This window comes from Myzus persicae, unplaced genomic scaffold (assembly GCF_001856785.1).
Source record: "Myzus persicae strain clone G006 unplaced genomic scaffold, MPER_G0061.0, whole genome shotgun sequence".
In the NCBI taxonomy this organism is placed as follows: domain Eukaryota; kingdom Metazoa; phylum Arthropoda; class Insecta; order Hemiptera; family Aphididae; genus Myzus; species Myzus persicae.
In genome coordinates this window covers 301252-324475 of record NW_019104222.1, presented here as the reverse complement: position 1 = coordinate 324475, position 23224 = coordinate 301252, and the positions used below count along the sequence as shown (strand labels likewise).

The 23224-nt window shown below is 29.2% G+C and overlaps 1 protein-coding gene across 6 annotated transcripts in view; it reads right to left on the bottom strand.

Annotated features, from left to right (window-relative positions):
* LOC111040164 (acetylcholine receptor subunit alpha-like) overlaps window positions 1–23224 on the bottom strand; it is a 177806-nt gene that overhangs the window by 152361 nt on the left and 2221 nt on the right. For 5 of the 6 annotated variants that reach the window (XM_022323933.1, XM_022323935.1, XM_022323938.1 and 2 more), the window contains exon 1: window positions 17359–17730. The exons of the other annotated variant lie outside the window; for it this stretch is intronic. The gene's annotated coding sequence lies outside the window, so the exon portion shown is untranslated. Of the gene's footprint in view, window positions 1–17358; window positions 17731–23224 lie in introns of those variants that run through there. 6 annotated transcript variants of the gene reach the window in all.

The following is a 23224-nucleotide window of genomic DNA, read 5'->3' as shown; positions in this document are numbered from 1 at the left end:
TATTAGTTGTTTACTGGAACTTCGGAAATCGTAAATGATTATTTCTCTTAAAATATGTTACACGAATTTTACTACGAACTAAAGCGTGCTCCAAGTAACGTCGTATTGTATTGGAACAAATACCGTGTACCTATATTATGTAATACCAATATTCAATACAGAGTGTATATAATTTTATTTTGTCACAAATTATTTATACAGAGAACAAAAACGTACAATTGATTTATTCGTCTTGTGTTCTATTAGTTTAATGTACACCTATAATTATTGTGTATTTTTTTCACGGTATTTATAATCGATAATAATAATTATAATATCATTGTTGGACTTTTTGCTGTCGTTAATATTATGCATTTTCGAGTGTACAACGGCTCTCACGCTCGATGCACCTACGACCTCTTTGCAGCCAATCGATACGAATACAGCTAGTTTAGGTTTTGCGTGGTTATCCGGTATGCACCTGGATATATAACGTCTCATTTAATGTAGTATGGTGATTAATTTAAAAAGTCTCGTTGAAAGAGCGCTTCTCTCCGTCGCTTTAATCCGAATCCGACGCTCGCCGAAAATAATGTATAAATAAACCTAGGATTTAAAACGGCGTCTTCCCTAAACGGTTACGCGTCGAGACAATGGCCAAGACCATAAATATTGGCTGGCTGTATATTACACACAATATGTTGCCTATGTATGTATATATATATAATATATATATATCTATAAACATGGATAGGTGCGCCTGCTCGCCGACTTCACGCGAGAAAACGACGACCGGGACCAGGAGCCGAAGGGGAAACTATCGTGGAAAACCCGCACCGGGGCGTACGGAAAGCGTCGTGTGTGGGTTGGGGAGGGGGGGGGGGTGGACGGCGATGGGGTTCAGATTTTCGTCCCGTTATGCGACTTACTTCCGACGTGCCAACGATATAGCGGTGCCGACCCAGACGGTTTCTTTTATATCCTTACAACGCGAGGATATATGCGATGATGTTATTATTATTATTTTTATATACGGCGCGTATAGTGGATGCAACCGACGTCAATTGTTCAAGATTGGTAAATGTTTTTCGAACAAACGACCCGGCGAAGTGACACGATATTATATTATTATTATTATTATTATATGAGTACAGATGGAGTAGCAACCTCGCAAGTCGCAGATATAGGGTGAAGCCAAATTCCCCTGACAGATTATCGCCGCGCGGAATAATACCTACTCGTTTAAACATTTTTTCGCGGTGCTAAGACATTAATCAAGATTCCCCCAAAGCTTATAATATGGTCTTATTTTTTTCGATGAAGTTATGAGTGCCCTGTAACTATTCCGAGAAGGTGGTACGAAGTAGGCATATTTTATGTATCGTTATTCGTTTTAAATAATGCAATTTATAAATTAATATAATAATATAATGACGTGAGACTATTTATTACTTAGAGGACGCACACCTGCCATTTTGTATGTCGTCTAGTGCTTACAAACGTATACCACAGGTAACAAATTTGCGCTCAAAGTGACTAATTTTGTCATGTAAAATTTAATATTAGAGGGAATTGACCTATTATCAAAAAAATATAAGAATACCATCCAAGGTATTTCGTGAGTTTTATTAGTGGGTATTTTAAACTTCAAAGTAATTATAACCATGAAAAATATTAAAATGTGTAAAAGCTTATAACTCACTATTTTTAATAGTGTATTTATTTATCAATTAAAAATTATAATATGCCATAGATAGTATTCTTGTATTTAATTTTTATACTAGTCAATTCACTTTAATAATATATCGAACACCACATAATTGGCTCTACCGAACACAAATGTTCTATGTTCTATACGTTTATAAGACGCAAACCACATATTAAGTATGAAAACAAATGATAACATTTTCATTCTTAACAGACCATAATATTATATAAAAAAAGAGAAAATCGGCAAATATGTAATATATACTCTCCGATTCATTAGAATATTCTTATGACAGATAACTATTATTACAGTAATTTTTCATCATTATAATTGCAGGTAATTTACATGCATCGCAATTAATTGAATTTATATTATTATACCATAATTATAGTGAACAAGTCGTAAACATTGTTATATTTTGTGATTAAACCCGCGTTAAACGCAATTAGTCATAATATCATATGCACGCAACGATATAATGTTATTGTTTTATTAGTGTTCAATTGTACGAAATATTACGGAGAATAAGTATATTTTAATAGAATGAAATGCAGTTGTAGTAGTCAAAACAGCTGAGATTGATATATGTCGAAAACTGTTGAAAATTACAAATAACAACATTAATTTGCTATAATTTATCAGAAACTGGACATGTAATTCGAATTCTATCACACACGTGTATGTATGATTTAAGCTAAGATATATAGTTACCTATCATCATGTTTATTTAATACACAAAATAATAAATAATATCATATATATTTAAGTGTACCTAGGAATGTGATATTATTTTAAATTATTGCTAAAATCTTTCACAATAGAAAAAAAAATGTAACGATTAATGCAACAATGACAATTTAATGGTATTACATTTTAGTATTGTAATGATATTATTTATATTTATTACTCCCAACGTGCAGGTCTGGTAGTCAACACATTTATGTGATATTACCGTTTCTAGAAACATTTTATTGAAAACGATGAAACTGAAGGTCGGGGTGCATTAACTTTATAAGTCATATTGCCGAAAGAGTACACAGATGACAGAGAACTAGTCTCTAAATATTGTCGCCTACTGCAGCGTGACAACTATGATATTATTATTCATAACACAATGATTATAGGTTATCCGATGGCCGAAATTCATAATCAATAAAAAAAAATAACAAAATACTCGTCAAACGATTGACAGGTTTACAGAGAGACCCGACTGAGTCCGTGGGTGACTAAATCGAAATAGAATAATCGACACCAAAAAAGCAATAAGGCAATAAAGCGCCGTGTATTATGAAAATATTTATTTTGATTTTAGTGAAATTATAGAAAATGCAAACGCTTAATTTCAACGTCACACACACACGGTATACCCTCAACCCACCGACTCATCAGAAATTCTCTGGATCATTTAGTGTATTTACTCCTGCACTTGGCAGCCGGTGCCGTTATTAAGTCGACTGATATTATAACAGTATAGTAGGGACGGATTTAAATCGATTTCTGTCGGAATTATTAAATACGAATTGTCGTCGAAGTGATTTTGAGTCAGGCCGATTAGAAAATATATGGGTTCACTCAGACGCTCAAGTCGAGAGAAATAAGGCGAAAATCCCTGTCCCATATCCGTATACATCACAGTAAAATATAATATGAATGAGCACCGGCGGACGGTGGTCGCAATAAGATAAACGTTTAAGTACTATATCGACTTCCGTGTTCGGAGTTCGACTCGCGTCACACTATATCATACCTATATACCTACTCGTAATATATTGTACGTAGTGCAAACATCGTCTCACAATATCCGCTACGGCTATCGGACCTGACCCACCCTCCGACGACGACCTCCCTCCCACCCCTTCGGAGGAGGGTGAGTCCCGTACAGACGTATATGCGGTACCGATAGCCGGTATCAATTTCTCATACGTTGGCATCTGTCCACTATAATATTCTCTGTATATTAACTTTTGTGCGCCCCCCGAATACTTATATAGTTACCTATTTGTATTATATATATATATACGAGTACACAGAGTCCCTTCAATTAGTGTACACAGCGCCCTTATCGGATTACGACCGATCGCTGCAGCCGCCGCCGCCGCAGTCGTCGTCGTCTCCTCGTCGTGCGAAGAGGGTATAAGGAGGGGTTGGAAGTGGACCAACGTACTTTGTCCGCGCCGGTTGAAATTAATGAGCCGGGAAAATTGAAAACGGTCAATCGAGCAGAACGCGTGGCGGACATCTTATAATCCCCACGGCCTATATATATATATATATATATTTGTTATTAAGCGATCGAACCCGATAAAATATTACTATACCGTAGGTAGGTAGCGCGTATCTATATTATGCGTCGGTAGTAGGTACTGCGATTTATTATTTCGATATTATTTTATAGGTGAGGGGTGCTTGTAGATTTTTCTACTATTATGTTTTTTTGTACATTGTAGTTATTTTTCGATGATCGAAGTAGTCTAAATCAGGATATTTCGGTTGTCGCAATTGCATTATTGGTTTGTATGGGTACTTACCTACCCAAATGTTGCGGTTTAGTGAAGATATTGTCGACTGCGATTACTGAACCATATGGGTATATGCAACACATAGTATAAATCATTATACTCGATTATTGCCGGATAACAATGACTATTTACAGTGACGTTCCAAAGTAATAAAGCACTGATATAACAATAAAAAACATTATGTTGAAACCATCGATTATTATGTAACTTTCAAATAATTAAAAGTAATATTCAATTCACCAAATAGTTATTCAATGTATTGACTATTAATATAGTTTAATTTAATTTAATTTATAGTATAATGCAGGTGTACATATATCGTGTTAATATTGTTACGTAGGTATGAAAGTATAAAATATTTTTACTATTTTTAATTACATCTGTGTGCTTTTGCAATTTGTTATTAATCTTCTAAAAATAAATATCTTGATAAACTCAACTTATAAGTCAAACTAGTTACCTCATAAGATATGTATTCAAACAATAATTATTAATCGTAATTTTAACATTATTGTGTTTTTTCCCCATAATATTGTACACGTGTAGTAAATAATTGTTATAAGTACCTGTATAATATTATGCATCTAATAGAAACCTTTAGTCAATTTAGTTAATAATTAATTTAATACCTAGCCATTTACTCTCGTTAGTTAACCCCATCAGTATTTTTTACACTCGTCTGAATATCTACCTTATAATATATCATGTACGTAAAACATTGTAGAAGTGCTCTAAATACAGTGCTCTAAATCGAGGTATTTTCACATTTCGTTTACACCGAAGTTCACATCACAGGCCTGTATAAAGTTTTAAGTCTCGCCCTCCCCGTGCACAACATATACTTGTGCAAATCCTATCAAACAAATAGTATTGTAGAAATTCCAAATGTGATTTTAGGAAAAAAAATCCACTAACTTATGCAAACTAACTGGTTCTCGTACAACAACAAAAGAACGTTGAAAAAGAACTAAACAATTGTTTAAACAATGAGGCTTTAATTTATTATTTTTGGATACACCTATCTGATATTTTTTTTTTTTAGTAGTTGTACCTACCTACTTCTCATATAATTTATATTTTGAATTATAATACTCCGAGGAGAAAAATAAAATCAACTAGAATTAAATTAAGCTCATGTAGTTTACATTTAAATAGTGTTTTCATTTAATTTTCACTTAGTTTTGGTAAGTTTTAATAACAAGATTCGTGAACTTTATACTAATTCTTAATATAACTAAAAAGACATAACATTTTGTTTTTTTTTCATTTAGTTGTGTTTTATAATTTCGTAATTTTTTAAACACTTAAAAGTTTATCATTTGAATGTATGAATGTATGATATGCATATATTTGTGATACCATATTTGTATTTTTAGTCTTAATTTCATTGAAACTATAAATATTTAAACAAAATTAACTATGTATCATTGATAAAATGATAGAATTCAACTTTTAATTTCTACGAATATCAACTATGACACACTAACTAAACTAAAATATTCTCATTCAAATAATTGACATTATTATTATTATTATCATTATTCACAATAGTCATAATAATACATTGCACTGCAAACATTTTTCAGAAAAATCGTAGGATCTACAAATAATAACATTTTTATGCAATCGTGGTGTAGTATATGTTATAATATAGGTACTACGTATTATTTTTTATCACTGGTAGTGTTGTAAATATCAAACCTTAGCCCAACATTTTTAAATAACAATACAAGTATAAAAATAAAATAACATTGAATTTTCAATATCCTATTTAAACAAAAAGGGTTAACATGTTTTGCCGATTTTGATATAGTATATATTACGCACTTATATGTACGCACTTATTCACACAACTACACAATCACACGCGTGCGTGTCCTCACATTCTTAAACTACTAGTACTAGTAAACGAGATGGTGGGATCCCTTCGATACATGTATAAGGAATCCCTGCTGAAATGTCTCCGCAGCATACAGGGCGATTCAATCAGAATGTCCACACTTGTGTTTACTTTTAATAAAACATTTTGGATGAACAGTATTTAAAAAAAAACACAATTTTGGTATTTTAAAATTAGCTCATTGAGCATAGGTTCTTAAAAATTCCGAAAATCAGAATTTCAATACAAATTAAATACATTATTCAAGGATAACAAGGAGAAGGGGTGAGTATGGTTTTTTAATCGCAATGTATAGTTTGTAAGCTTAATACATAGGTAACTATTATACTTTAACTACTAAAAAGTACAATACCCATTTGAAGTTAGTAATTTTGGGCAATATTAATTTGTAGTATATAATTATATTACTAAATAGGCAAATTGTCTTATACCAATAAAATGTGTGACGATTTGACCTAAATATTGGTAGGTACGTCACAATAATATTATCTTTTATTGGAATTGTGGACCGTAGCCAACTATCTGGGTTTTATCAACAATATTAACGTCTGCTCAAACAATACATTTTTTATATATATTAATATATTATATATAAGTGTTTGATTTTAAATAACTTTTGGTTTATGAATTTAAATAAGGAATTTAAAATTATGCAAAACTGTGTACTTTCCTTTCTTGATAATGGATTTTAAAATTTAGGTAAGAAATAATGACATTTCTTTAACGCTACAATACCTACATTATTTACGCGTGTGATGTATATGTATACGATATGTGGCTTTTAAAAAATAAGAAGGAAAAAAGAGGTAGTAGTAAGTAACCACTCTGCTGTACAGAAGACGCCGAGTGTATCTCGTCAGTCGTCATTGAGTAAGTCACTGTAATGGATGTGTTTAATATGTATTCGATGATAAATCATTGCATAAAAGAAACGACTCAAAACAAAGACAATCCGTCAGCCTTATTACTATAAGTTTATATTATTTTCGTTATATATTATATATTGTATATTTTATATTTTTTATACCTAATTTATTTAATTGTAATTTATTTGATTATTAGAAGTAAAAAGGTAAGACGGTATGTTAAATTATTTTTTGCTGAAAATATCACATTTATTACTATATTAATTATTATAATAGTCTATATTTATATCGTATTTTATCGTAATTCACTTTTGATTCGACTCCCGCTTACCGCAGAATGATCTAAAAAGGTTCCTGAATCGACGTATTTTAAAGATATTATTATTGTGTAAAATATATTGATATAGATGCGTAAAAAAGTTTCAGCAAATAATATTATTTTTTAATTAAAATATACGCTTTATAAAATATTATATATTTTCATCAAAAGAATTTTCAAATGTTTTTGAATTTGTCAAATTGTGTAAGATTTGAAATTATCTGCTATAAACACAACAACTACCTATGTCTATGAATTTTTAATACATACTATTAAATGTCTTTCAGAACAACCTATGTAGATTTTCGTATTAAATTATCAAGCTTTTTAATTGAGCTTTAAAATGTTTATTCAAAAATTCAAAAATTTCATAATATACTTTATATAGCTTATATTTAGTCTGAATATTTTTAAAATTTATTTGAAATAAAAGGAAAATGATAATAATAATTTAAGTAATAGTAAAATGTTTCAAATTGTACAATTATTAATTAGTACATTAGAAACAATTTTATTGTACGGCGATAAATCGTTATTTTACGTATAAACATCTAATTCCATCAACATTCAAACGTTAAAAATTTATTATTTTAAAAGAAGTTTGTAAAAAAATGTGTGGAATTACACTTAACTTTGTTTGTACCTGCACATTGTATCTATCGCAACTTTTGTAAAATCTTGTACTCCATTTCATTTTTAAACCTTAGTATAATATACAGAAAAATACAAAAAAAAATTCAAATTTCTATCAATAACTTCCAAAGAGTCAAAATATTTCAAATACAATATTATATTGAAAATTATAATACAAACATTTGAGTAGTAACTATATAGATATTCGTTATAGAATTACTAAAAAATTAGATCAAAAAATTTATTTTTGTACAAATTTCCGTTTTTCCAAAATATTTTTTTTATTTTTCTAAATTATGAAAAGTTTTTCAAATGTTGACTTAATAAAGTACCAACTAAATCCACTTTGCTATCAGAGAATGTATAAAGGTTGAAGATATTATACATTTTCCTTCTCTAAAGAGTGCCTTCAAACATAAAGAATAAAAAAAAATAAAAAATAAAAATACATATCATTATAAAATCAATACTTTCGTCGCTCAGCTTAGAATTTAAATGAAAATTAGCAAAGATATTACATCATACTGCCCTACTATAATTTCGATGCACACAATTAAATTACAACACGCGATTAATATTCGGCTTTTATTATTATCTCTATTCCTGTATGATTATATTTTTTCACATTTGTAAATGTAATATTCAACGATAAAATGTTTCCATAAAAAGTCATACACACAATATATTATTTTGTAGTATATGTACATAACTATGGTGACTTTACTATTATGAACATTTTTGTGGGTACTAAAAAGCCAGGACTAATTTCCAAAGCCTCTTTTGGAATACAACTATTTGAATATCCGTCATAGGATATCATTCCGTGATACGACTCCTATTCACTGACGGTTTTCCAGTTGACTCGGTATTGTTGTTATTTTTACTTCATATCTCTTTCACAGTTTCACCGCACATGGTCTGCTTTTTATGTTATTTTCATTTTCACTTTTTTTTTTTTTCATTTATGTTCGGCTCATGAAAGGATCGGCTTTCATTGTTTTTTGAAGAAACTCGTGGTTCGGTAAACAAGCAAATGACCCGAAAAACATTGTTCGCGTTTTGTACGCGTATATTTGCAGATGAAGATTTGTATTCAATACACAGAACCAATGCCGCTGTTCGCTGCGTGTGTTTGTTGACATGATATTTTTTTTTCAGATTAAACGCATCGACGAAAACTTTTAACATTAGACGTGTCGAAATATTTGATTTATAAGGGTTACATTTTTATTTGCTATTATACTATTACGTATGCGCGTATACGCACGGGCTACAACAATTATATTACTTAATACCTAACCACATAATTATTACACTACGCCTATGCAAATGTCGTTGTAAATTGTGCACACTTTTAAGTGATTTCAGATGGACAGTGTAGTAAAAATTGTTCACGGCTCATTTGATTCATTAAATAACAGTTATATTTGTATGCCTATTTTTATTTTTTTTTTTATATAAACCCTTATAAAACTTTATTCATTTAATATATCTTATTAGGTAGTTAATAATGTATAAATCTAACTACTTTATTTTATAAAGCAGCATTTAACGAATTGCAATTAGTTTTATTCTATATTAGTAATTTTGGTGTGATGGTTAAAAATACCTTTGTTTAATGTGAATATTAAGGATTTACTATCATAAAATAAGTTGAATAATTTCATTATCAATAAATAAAATAAAATACCTACAAGCTTTTTTTTTCTAGTCAAAATCATAGAAATAATTAAAATATAATATACAATCGAACAATTTTACTTGTTTGTAATACTTAGACTATAGTAAAAGTATTGCACCAAACAATATCAAAATCATAAAAATGTTTATATGGTTTTATGTTTTTGTTATTTCAATATTGAGCTAATATTTCATAATTTAGTATTCTCTGTCACTATTATGTTTTAGGTTTATTACAGCATACGTGTATCCTGTATCCTGCATTAAGTAATTAATCAAAGAAAGTAATTAATCTTTTCTCAAATTTAACATCTAATTCATGAACCGTTTCTATAAGAAATAGAATATTCATAATCTAAATACGATTTCTATTTGGTAACTTGGTATACGTAATATAAATATTATAAAAAAAACATGTATATTATTTTTCAAAAAAAAAAAATTGCGAGTGGAGTACTAATATTTTTGTGAAACTAACTTTATAATAATTGATAAATTATACTGTAGCAGTTTCGATTTATTTTCAAATTGAGTATTCATTTGAAATTATAAATACCTACATTGTTTGGTCAATATTATTAATTTAGATTTCTATTATCACATTAATTAAATCACTTATTATCTTATTATCTTCAAGTCAATGATAGGTTATATTTATTAGACCTTGATTTTAAAGGAATTTTTAACTATCACATTATGCTTTATAAATTATTATGTCAACAACACTCAAAATGAAAATCAAATTTTTTAATATTTTTTTTTTTTTTAATTTCTAAAGAAGTTATTAACATTTTCATTATTGTACAACTAAAATTTCTATCAAAAAAATAATTTATTTTATAAATATTATTGTAATGTAAATTGTACTTCACTGAATCTAATCAATAATATGGATATCTAGGTCGATCTAAATGAAAACTGTCTCTATTTTTTCTTGTATAAATTTCATGTTCAATCGTCATTCCTCTGTAAAGAAGACATACAACTGTCGTTCCAAAGTGTAATTTACTAGACATTTTAATGATGTGCTCATTCAAATTACAAATACGTAGGTACTACTTGCGTTATAATTAAATAGCCGTAATTAACTTGTCAATAATTTTAGTGAATCTATGTATTATAACTATATATTTTTGTAAACTTTTCAAATGGCAAAAATAAGAAATGATTATTTATTATATTACGATCATGGATTGTAATTGTTGAAATAAAGGAAACTATTTTAAATCAACATTCACCCATTTTCACATGCAAAATAATTTTGAAGCGTAGTACATATTTTTTTTAATACAAGAAAATATTATATTCTTGCTATGTAATTTACTCTGAGAATTCAGTTTTATTATAACGGTTTAGTACCTAGGTATCATTGCTTACGGCTTCCCTGTGTTATGTTTTATTTTTTTTTAGACACAGAATAATAACGACTTATTATGGTTTATACTAATAATAATAATAATTGAAACTAATAATAATCATTTGAAAATATTAAAAAAAATTGTTCGTTTATTTTTCTCAAACATAAATATTCATAAATTCATAATATATCTAATTAATTAGTAAACATAATTATTATAAGAAAAAAACTCTTGACTTACTACATAAATGACTTATAAAATCTGTTACCATCGTGGCATTATGTATTCAGTGTACAAATATCATGCATATCTAATTTTACATAGTGATTAAAAGGGGGTTTATTGTGAGATATTCTATCCTTATTCCAACCACAAATATATGACATATTTCCACTGGTATATTTTATTTTTCAGTATACTTACTATTCTTCGGAGACACCTACCGTAAATCTATGATTTATTCGTTGCAATCATACTTATATATTTTTTTCCTTATAAAAAAATACTATACCCGAATATCAAAATGTATAACATTACTGAAAAATTTAAAATTTGTACAATGTGTTTGTTGAAATTTTAGAATAAATAATTTTACTTTTAAAAACCCATTTCAATTTGAAATTTAAATTATATATGGTACATTTATTGTCATTAAAACTAGTCAAATAGATCTATAGATCTTATTTCACAGCCGTTTTCTACAATCAATTCTACCAAAAACAGTCGGAAATATTACAGTTTTAGATATAATTGATATAATTTAATGTAGTGACATACACAACTACACAAGGATCGGAGAAATGGAATCTCCCTAACCAAAGAAATTTTTTCTACATTGATTTCACTGTTAAGTGTTTCATGTAAATAGTACATGGTCATATCAATATATTTGTATAACCTAATTAATTATTATTCAAATCAATCTTCAATTAATGAATACTTGTTTGCATAAAAAAAGGTACATATTAATATATTAAAATTATGCAAGATTGCAAATGCTGAGAAATGATATTGTTTCTTTTGTCGATGTCCAGTGTTCAGTTAAGTTTTTAACAAGTCAAATTAATATTAGATTATTTTTTATTTATATTTTTATGAGTAAATTATGATATGGTCTATTAATATGAAATACATTTACCTAAAAAGTAAAAAGATAAAAATAAAATAAGTATTTTCATATTTTATACTACATATTTGAAAAATTTTTCCCCTTCTTTAAAAAAATGTCTACAGACACCTTAGTTAGGTGTAAAACATTCATATTTCATTTATTTGTATTTTAAAATTTTACTTGGTTTTGTGTAAGTACTCAAAATTAGGTAACAAATACAAATATATTGTAACGTACACTATCATGAAGCATGTAGTCCAATATCATAAGATCAATACCCAAATTTTTATTATGTGTATACATTATTATTGCGTTTCGTATAGTCTATGTGAAATACATATATATATATATATATACAATACACTTCCCATATTTTCTTATTTTTATATATAAATAAAATTGTATCTTTATCTATAAATAATTAATCTAATTTTAAGTATCCAATCAATGTATATTGTATATCTATGAAGTGAAAATAAAGGTAACATTCTACTCATTTAATACATAAAAAAAAATTCTAAATGACAAAGCATATAATATGATAACACATTTCTTATCAAAAATTATTAGGGAGGTATTGAAGATTTATTTTGAATAATATAATATAATGAAAACTCTTCAATTTAAAGTTGTAGGGTTTTAGCAATACAAACTATAAAACAACATTATAGATAATACACAATACAAACTTGTATTTAACTTTTGTGTTTTCAAAATTCTATTATGAACTATTACGATAGAATTTATAATTATTATTTTCTAAAATACTCTAAAATAACTAAAAAAATTATGCTTCCCGTTTTTTGGTAGTTTTTTTAAGATCACTGAGAAAATGAAAAACAACTTATTTAAAGTACCAGCTGAGTTCCGTTTCCAATCTATGTGTAGACACTAAGAGCTTTACGAAACATTGACTAGGTACCCAAAAAGTGTTTTCCGAAGGAAAATACGGCACATCGTTGTAAAACCAATTGCTCCTTTACAAGACTAAAATGAAAATGGTGTATTAAACAAGATTTTTCAAAAGCATTTTGTAACCTAAAAACAAGTCTATTTTAAAATGTAAACAACAAAATCTATCAATATAAAGGATTAGTATTATAATACATTACATTTTTAACTGTTTCTTAGTACAACAAAAGTGAATTTATACACAAACATCAATACATTTTTTATTCTCTTATACACATTCAATTTTTTTTTGTATCGTTCATCGTTTGAAATTGAAGTACGAAACCTACTTATAATATTTGTAATATCAACAAAGACGGGGGGCAATGCTATCTTAAGTGTTTTAAATTTTTATTTTTAAGTCGAGTAAAAATATTTCCACCATGTTTAAGTATATTTATATTTCATTATCAATATTTGTATACGTATAACGACACTTTAAAATGTTGTTTATAATATGCAACATAATATATTAAACATTGTTATTTTAATATCAAGAATTTTGGGTTTTGTATTATAAACAGCGATGGATCAAACATTCTACAAATAATATTTTAAAACTAAATATTTCAAGTGAAATGATGAATGTATTGATTTTACATCAATGTGTGTTTTTTTGGTTAAATTTTGGTTGGTCAAATTCATATGATTTTTTAACAGAAGTTTGTATTGGCATTTTCTATGCACCATACAATTTTCAAAATATTTTGAATCTTTTTGAGCTATTTGAAAGCAAAATAAATTTTTGATTTTTATTAGTTTTTTTAAAATTATAGTCAAAGTCAAAAAACTTGAACATTTAGTACAAAGTTCCTTGTAAGTTATTATAAGTGTAATCAAAAAACAAAAAAGTTGAGCATACATTGACAGTAGGTATTTATGAGTGTCTGAAGTTAGAATTGTGTAGATATTTTTTAAAATTCCCAAAATTTGTAAACTATTTTGTAGTTAAAAATGTATAAAATGTTACATTTTCATAACTAAAGATTACAAATTTAAATAAAAGTTTCTCATAACTCAATTAATACTGTTTTTAAATTTTAATTTTCAATTATACTATTTCCAAAAAATCTATCTAAACAATTTATAAATTTAGTCGAAATCAGATATTTAAACAAAGAATAGCAATTTCATTATTTTTTTATAATTTAAAAATATTATCTGTGGGTACTTGAAACTTATTAAGTTGTTGGAGTCTTGAACTGGATAGATGATTTATAGGTACATTGTTTCTTTTTTTATATAGACATTTTAATTTCAAATTTAACTAAGAATAACGATTTTAGTTACTTTGCTGTAATTTAAAAATATTGTTCGTGGGTAGGTACTTGAAACTTTTAAGTATATTATTATATTTTATAATTTATTCACACAATGACATTTTCAAATGCAATGTTGTTTGTGGCAAGAATTAATTCAATCTACTGTATTACTAATAGTAAAATTGATTACTTCAATAGCAACACTATCATAAAATATGTTTAGTTATACAAGCTGTCTGCAGTTTTCGCTCAGAATTGTTTTTCATGTATGATGTTTTTATATTAATGAATTCAAATTTAACACATCCATTACAGTCATCCATAAGAAAACATACAATGCAGTAGCCGCTTGCCTACATTTTTTAAATATATATTTCTACAAATGTCGATTACAAAATATTGATAAAAAGCTTGAAAATTTAATATGAGGTTCCTCATTATAGTTATTCTTATTGCTATTTAAAAATATTGAAGGTAATATAGGCAATTTTTTTTATCATTTGATAAAGTGATATTTTATCTACAATGATAATGAAATCGTTTTTAAATAGCATTTCACTTATCAAAAGCTGAATTATTGTCACAATTCTCATAAGTAGTGTTTTTAACGAAATAAATGAACTATTTTAACGGTAGGTACAAGTATAGTGCTCAAAAAGAAAATGTCCTTATTAGTTTGTATAACGTGTAACATATATATATTATCATGCCTGTATTACATACTATTATCTCTCTATTATATAAGAAGTAAGAACTTTTGCATATTTTATCTTCCACATAATATAATATTGTCATAGCAACCAAAAAATAAATACATTATTATTATTATTATTCATTAAAACTTAAAAACTTTAATACTTAAAACTCTGTATTATTTAAAAAAGTTTAGTTTATTATTTTTATCTTCCACATATTTTATTTTTATATATTTTAAATTGCATATATTATATTTCAAAATGCAAAGGTGATGTTTGGGATCTTTGAATCACGAAAGCGAAGCCCTCGGGGTGGTTGGCATATGCCGACAGGGGGTTGGTGAATAAATCGAGGTGGGGGCAGTGCCCTATTATATAATAATAATATGTATTGTTTTGAACTAATATAAATTATATCATTCGTCTGTTATTATGAAAAGTTGGTTGTTGAGGCCCTGAAATTCATTCTTACAAGCAATACATCAAAGTTGTAATAACTTTAGTACGGAGTTATTATGTCATCCTATAATATTATTTTGTAACGTAGAATAGTACGTATCAAGGATTAATAAATTAAACTCTTTGTAAAGGAAACTAAGTATAATATTTAACATACTCAAAATCGAGTACATGGAAACAACTTATAATTGTTACTATATTCATATATTACATATATATTTGTATTCGTTTATTTAATATGTTGTATATAATTGTTCAGTTCTCAGGATGCAGTAATCGGAAATGAATTGAAAAATAAGAAACATTGAATAAATAGTACACTTTGAAGACACAATAATAGATAAGTTTCCAATTATAATTATAATTTTTACATAGAGATAAATTGTATTATCAACAGTAATTTCGCAGATCGTACAATGTTTATAAAATTGTAATAAGTTATTTTTTTACAGAGTTACATAATGTATTATTTTACGTATTATTATGACATTATGACGTGATACTCCCGTTAATAAGAAATAATTCCTATGTTCTAAAATGAAAATAATATACAAATGAGCGAAATTTAATATAGAAAAAAATATTTAAGCTTTAAGTGTTAAGTATAACTTGTAAATATTGTTAAATTTCGAGTTAAGAGATTACACTGGTTGCAAATTAAATTCCATATTTATAATGTTCACAATCACTATTAACAACTAATCATGGACTAAGTCATATTATTATATGCTTACATGATATATATATATATTTATAAATATATATGTATTTTAAGCATAATAAGTTTTTTGATCGTACAATAGCGTAGCGTCGGTGGTAAATACTTAAAAAGCGTCTTAGACGTCCTAACTAATTACTAAAACGAATTTAACACCTCAAAGGTATTTTTAATTGAATGTGTGAGACTACCATGCCGCATGATCATTCAACGTATTCCATTATCGTTTTAAATCGTTTCTTTTCTAGTCGCATACAACGACTCATGAAGTATGTAAGCTCGAAAACTTAAATATATTTTAGTGCTCGACAGATATGAATAAAATAAAAAATAAAAGCTCTATATAAGTACGCTAAACGTACCGTTTGTTTTACGTTCAAATCCAGTAAAGATTTTCAGAATTCAGACACAGTAAACACATTTCATGGAGGCACCATAGTCGCAAATGGTGGTGTCAAAGGTCCTTATAGCAATATAGCACTCTGATTTTATTCTAGTGCTAATACCATGCAATATGAATATCTCGGTCGTGTAACTTATCGCGATATTGTCTCGAATAAGTAGTTTTAAAATATTTTCAATTTTTCGTTACCTAACAAATGTTTAAAACAGATTAATTCTTTTAACAGTACAAGCACTATCTATTTCAGAAAAGCACGCTAATTTGCTCATAATATTTTTGATGTTTTTGACGATGTCAGCTACAACAATTAAGTACCTACTGTACATTTTTTATTTATTAATTATATTAATCAAAAGATTTCTAAATAATAATTTCAAATGACATTAATTTTAACTTCGTAGTATTATTATAATCTGATGAGCAAAACACTTTTCTGAAAATGTTTATAATTTACAAAACATATAATATTGATGATAAATTGATAACATTGAAAAATAGCGTTTTTATTAATATTAATAATCATTACAATTTTGGACGAGTCAGTACAGGCGGGCAAACTCTCCTAGGTACTATTATAAAGTAGTAATTTATCTAACCTACGTGCGCACGCTGTTATACGCGTTCAACCACATCATTACCTCGTCATCATGTACCTGCTATGATGTTTGGATACCTATAAAAAGCGAACGCAATGCGCAGTATGCGGCTATAAGTGTGATATTTATATTACCTTACAAAAAAAAACATAATGACATTGTATTACATGCGAACAAATGTCTGAAATATTATAGTTTTACCTGAGGACCGATCCGGCTGTTGACGGCGGCGTAGCCGGACCTACGGTTTCGGACGAGACACTTAAATATTATATAATTACGTGATGTATTTTTTAATTATTTTAGTACAATGTAACATAATACAATATGACACGAGTGTGAAAAAAATTAAGACAAACGACGACAATGGTGATAATACGACGGCGGCAAATCAAACAAAAAAATTGTGAATGGAAAATTTTTTTTCTACGAAATCTGTGGCGGCGATCGTTGAGGGTGGTCAGTACGACGATAAACACGAGTTCGAGGGAGCAGCGTAGTTACAGGACATACGCGGCGGACGGGTGTGCGCGACAGAGTACGCCGAGTGTGGGGCCCTACTGAAATGCGCCACACTGCCGAACGGTGCCGGTGGCGGCGCGCCTGGGCTCCACTACCCCCCCGGCGGAGCGGCGGCGACGGTGGCGGCAGCGGCGGCGACGGCGACGGTATAACGGCGATGCGATGCTACTGCACGAATCGACGACGGCGTGGTTTTCCGAGCGCGAGACGATAATACGACAATAATTTCGTGTTTGTCACACACCGTTCGGTAAATACTATACAATATACATTATTATATGTGTTTTGCATGTATATAGGTGCACTGCAGGGCGATTCACCAGCAAAGCACGCACCTTTGTTTCCGCAATGTTTTCATTTGGCCATAACAACAAATTTATTCAAACACTCCGATTGGCGGAATTTTTAAGTATAGGTACCCGATGAGAATCAATTTTTCAAATAATTACATTTTTTACTATTTAAAGAGTATAATATCCTATATATGATGGTACAGACCAATTTTTTTTTTCAAATGAGAACTTCCCTCTTCTACTAAATAATAGATGTATTTTTAAAAAATATGAAGCGTAAAATCTGAACAAGTACTAGTTTTTGAGTTAAAAGTATGAAACGCTAATATCTCGAACATCCCGTGGTAATATAGGTTTAATACTCTAATGAGTATTACTGCGATCATTTTAAAGGTACATTAATCAATAGTAATTTACTAAAAATTCACAAATATTGTAAAAGTTGTACAAGTTATCTGGGTAAATAACAAGGATTTATACTGGATGTACCTATATTGTGTTTTATGGAAAACTTAATAAGGAAATAATAATAAGGACTATATGATCCTAAATACTTGCATGTTAATGAAAACTACTAGTTGAAATTTAGATTTAGATATTATATTAACATTAACATTAAAAAAAATCATCTGCGTAACAATTTATAACATTAGAGAGTGGTACTCATTTTTTAAAATTGTTTCACTATTGTGAAATATCTTCCAACTATCTACTATGAGTCGTGCATCTTTTATTTGATTTGAGATTTTTCTGGCGACATGGTGTTACCAACTAAAGCAAAAATCGAGAGGTATGCCCAAGTATTTAGCTGAATCTTTTTATTAGATTCTCGTGTGTTCCGGTAAGAGGTACTACACAGTAAACACTTTACATGTATTAACTTTACACTATTATGTACCCATAATCTTATTGACAGAAAAGTTAACCAAGCATGCGTTATTGAAATTCTAATGAATTTATTTGAATTACTGAGTGACCGTATTTTCAATTTTGAAATAATTCAATTTTTACCATTTAAGGAGTGTCCTGTAAGGATCTCCACACTAAACTTGGCAAACAAACAACTTTTATAACATGAGGCTACCATCAAATTTAGACTTATGGTGCATGCACAATTATTGTGGTGTTGTGCCGTAAAATCCAATATCGATGACATTCAACGCTGTAAAAGTATTTTTCTTCGTACTGTTTTCGAAGCATTATACGTAATGAAGTCATCGACATTTGAAGACATGACCCATCTAGGACAAAATCAAAAGGTTTATCAATAAACATGCGAAATAATTGAGCTGTATACCATCGCAACAGCCAAACAACTTCTTGACGACTTGAAAGACATAACACACACAACTGACACTCGAAGCGAAGGGTCCAACTCATCAGAGACAGGTATAGCCCCAAACATGTTAGTTAAATCATATTATCTGAAAAACGTGAAAGTATAAGTATAACAACGCTTGTAATAATTGTGCACCATAAAAGAAAATGATATGCGATTCGTGAACTAATATTATACAAACAGCTGGATTTTTTCGAATTTGTTTACCATCAACAGAACAGTTATTTATTATAAGTATTTCAATATATAATAGCAGTACAATGTTCAAATTGTAATACTTGCGCGAATTGCAATAACCATCAATGTGAAACATAATAGATAGGTTGTAAGTTAACCTGCCCATTACATTACATTACATACATTCTCGCGGAAATCAATGTTATTCGCTCCATTGAATAATACGAGAACATTTACATTTACCCGTAATAAGTTGAGTGGAACATTTATCTTATGAATCAATGGTATAAAATGTTTTAAATATATATAATATATACAATTAGTCTCTTAAACTTATATAATTGGAAGACCTTACTCGATGGAACAAGCACGACAAATATAGTGGGCATATTTTAAAAAAGTAACGTATATTATGAAATACATGAATATATAAAATATAAGTACAACCTGGCATTAAAGTTTAGATTTTGAGTGGAGCAATACATTTATTAAATTCTATCTACGTCAATTTTAAATTATTCTTCGGCCAGACAACTTTAAACTATAATACATAAGACATTGTAAGTTGTTTAAACTTTAAAAAGAAAGTTCAGCGTAAATCTACAAAAAAGTTTTCAGATCGTTCACCCAATAATAATACAATATGTATTTATTTATGTGTACGACTATCACTATATTATGACGTATGTAATGTCATGTGTAAAATTAAGAATTTCTTTCATCGTCATGCGTCATGCTGCAACTGAAACATGTCCTATTGAAACGTCATTGAACTACCCAGCACATGTCTATGACTCACGTGCAAACATAATGTATTTCTATGTAGTTTTACAAAATATACGTCTAGGTCGTAGGTGAAAGAAAAGTTCTCTGTGCACTGGAAGCAGCGACAGTCACCGGATACCGGTATTATTGAGGAGATGTGTATTATCTGGGTACAAGTATAATAATATATATTATAAACTGCTTGTATGCCCATACGTTCGTATATGTGTATAAAAAAAATTTATATCAGGAAGAAAACTCATAACAATGCATTTCAATTACGAGAAAACGTAAACAGAAAATGCCCGGCAAGAGGGACGGGGAAGTCTGGAATCGCACTCTCACAACCCAACACTGCATTCGTATATCCATCCCGGTGCAGCAGACTATATTATATTGTACGCTTATGTATAAGGGACGATGAGGGTCGTTCGGTGCAGTGCAACAATACACATAACAATAATAATAATAATACAAATTGTTATTAAGTCTATGCGGTGACCTGTGTATACTGTGACAACGCGCCTTAACGTAATATATTTTATTATTGTTATAGACTGCTTATAGGAGGTAGGCATATACACTCACTCGCCGCCGTCGATATTTTCACTGTTGTCTCTTTCAAACAGTATTATTTGTTTTTTATCTTTCTTGCATTACAATACAGACACTTCAAAATGTTATTGTTTTCTATCAATCCGACAGCGTTAAAACAACCGACGCGAGTTAATCGAAATCCATTCGGCATACCGATTTGAAGTTTCCAGCCACTGCACCTTTATCATAATACTCTTATATCTTAACTTTTAGATCTTAACTTTGCAGTGATTTACAGCGTATCGCACAGTTAAAACACTAAAACATCCCATTTATTATTGCGACGTGTATTGACAAGTACTTTTTTGAGTACGAACTATGTGTAGGTATACCATAAATGTATTTTTGATTGAAACAGATTTTTATTAGGTACCTACATCTAAAATGTGTGATCTATCTGGCAGATGTCTAATGTGGTTGTGTAGAACTTTTCGTTTTAAAAATACTATTTTAAAGTAATAGCCGATATTGCATAATTTTTACTACAAAAAACTACTAAAAACATAAGCTAACAATCATTACTGATGAACTATTTATCTAATAAAGTGGCGCTCTCTGGTGTCGATTTTTATAGCATCCTTGAGAAGTTAAAAAACCAAAGTGCGACGGTCAATCGGAAACCTTCCTCCGTTTTCACTCGAACACTACGACAGTACAACGGCTAATTGAAAATTATCCGCTTGCCTATCCGATTACTGCCGTAGTAGATCGTTTCGATGAACTTATACAATAACGATAGACCTTTTCTATTTATCTTTAAATGTATATATATATATATATCTAGTAAAACTACCTTAAAACGGCCTTCTGCAAATACCCTTACAGTGGAAAAATCCATATCCTTGAGTGCCTTGTAGTTTACAACGACCGCCCAAAATCAAATATTTGGATTATTTTTAACTAATTTTTCAAATTTCAATGTTTTTGTTTGATTACTGCAATTATCATACCTATTATTATTCCAACGAGTCTGTCCCCAAAATTGGTATCCACATGGATTGTGTGTGGGGGAGGGGGGATTTCCCCTATCTACGCTTGAAGAGCTATAGTATTTTATAAAATTAAAATGTTGATAAATAATGTAATCAAAAGATATGTCACCACTCACCATTATATTATGCAAAAATGTTCATAACAAAATTAACTAGGCAAAATTCTATATTATGCAAAATATACACATACCTAGCATAATGAAGCACTTTTATTAGTTACAAATGCAAATTTATATATTCTATTTAGTAATTTATATCATCACGACCGCCACGTCCAGGGTTATATTGATAGTTAAAACTTTTGTCTTCGTTATAACGACCAATTGTGAGCATAACCGATATTATTATAATGCAAACTACCGCAAAAAAAAACATTATATTTTATAATCTTATAAATTGTCGTTTGAATTCGTGATCGGCCATCGTTTGTGTAATTTGTTGCATTTAAATACGATACGGTCATAATAATTGTTCTATATATAACAAACATCGGTGTTCAAAGCACGCACGACGCACCTACATGGTTACACATGTATCTCGATTAAAAAAAAAAAACATTTTGCACACGAGATTAAAATGTTATAAGAAATTGCGAATACTCACTATTACAATCTTTTGATATGCAAATTTTTAAGTTCAAAAATCGACTTTTATGATGCCTTTGATGACGTATTCTTCACGTGTATGCGTGTGTTTTGAACTATACGGGCACGTGGCATACATTTTTTTACTCCAATAGCAAATGCTTGGAAGAGAGTTCGAATGTATATAGATCTCCGTGTATGTGTGTGTGTGTGTGTGTGTGTGTGTGTGTGTGTGTGTGTGTTGAAATAAAACGTAATTGAGAAATGCTGACCAAAATATCCCAAGTGTAGGTGTGTTTTCAAACGAATCCCGTTTCCGGGAAATTAAAAGCACTATACGCGTCCACGACGCATTATTAGAAACGAAGCTGCCAATATTATTAATAAAACTAAAAGTGAAATTAGATCTCAGGAACTATACACATGTAATATAATATATTATATATACATTGTATTATACTAGATGTCTGCCAGTCGGGGTTCATATAATATTATATCAGTTTACATATGAGACATACGGTTCGTTTTACTTAGTAAATTTAGTTAAACTTGTCAAATAATGAACGTGGACGCATTGTGGACGATAGTAGATAGAAATTATATACCTAATTATAGGTTCTCCCCCCCCCCCTCCCACCTTATTACCTTCACATCCGGACAACTTTAAGGTGTGGGAGTTTCTCGCGAAGTATGATGAGATGCATGTTATAACGTGAAATTGTAGCGAGGTGTTGCAATGCTAAAAGAAGATACCCGTGTAGTGATGCAGTACCTACGGTTATGTCTACATAATATTAT